The 245-nt window shown below is 26.5% G+C and overlaps 1 protein-coding gene across 1 annotated transcript in view; it reads right to left on the minus strand.

Annotated features, from left to right (window-relative positions):
- zgc:103586 overlaps positions 1 to 245 on the minus strand; it is a 2,718-nt gene that overhangs the window by 1,581 nt on the left and 892 nt on the right. The window lies entirely within an intron of this gene.

Here is a 245-nt window from a genome sequence, read left to right on the forward strand (position 1 = left end):
AACTATTTTATATACAGTTAACATTTTATTTCCTTTTTTTTTACATACGTTTGAGTAATTAAAATCACTGTATATAACGCATACAATTATACTTCACCTCAGAATTGTTCTGTGAGCTATTTTAAGACAATCAGAAGATAAGAAGATAAGATAACAAGGAAAAGTACAAGAACAGACAAAAAGTATTGATATGTAACAGTAAACAAGTAAAAATATGTAAAAAGTAGAATATGTTCCAGCACTGC

The sequence above is a fragment of the Morone saxatilis genome, unplaced genomic scaffold, assembly GCF_004916995.1.
Source record: "Morone saxatilis isolate NCDOM2014 unplaced genomic scaffold, NCSU_SB_2.0 Contig4, whole genome shotgun sequence".
NCBI classification, from domain to species: Eukaryota; Metazoa; Chordata; class Actinopteri; family Moronidae; genus Morone; species Morone saxatilis.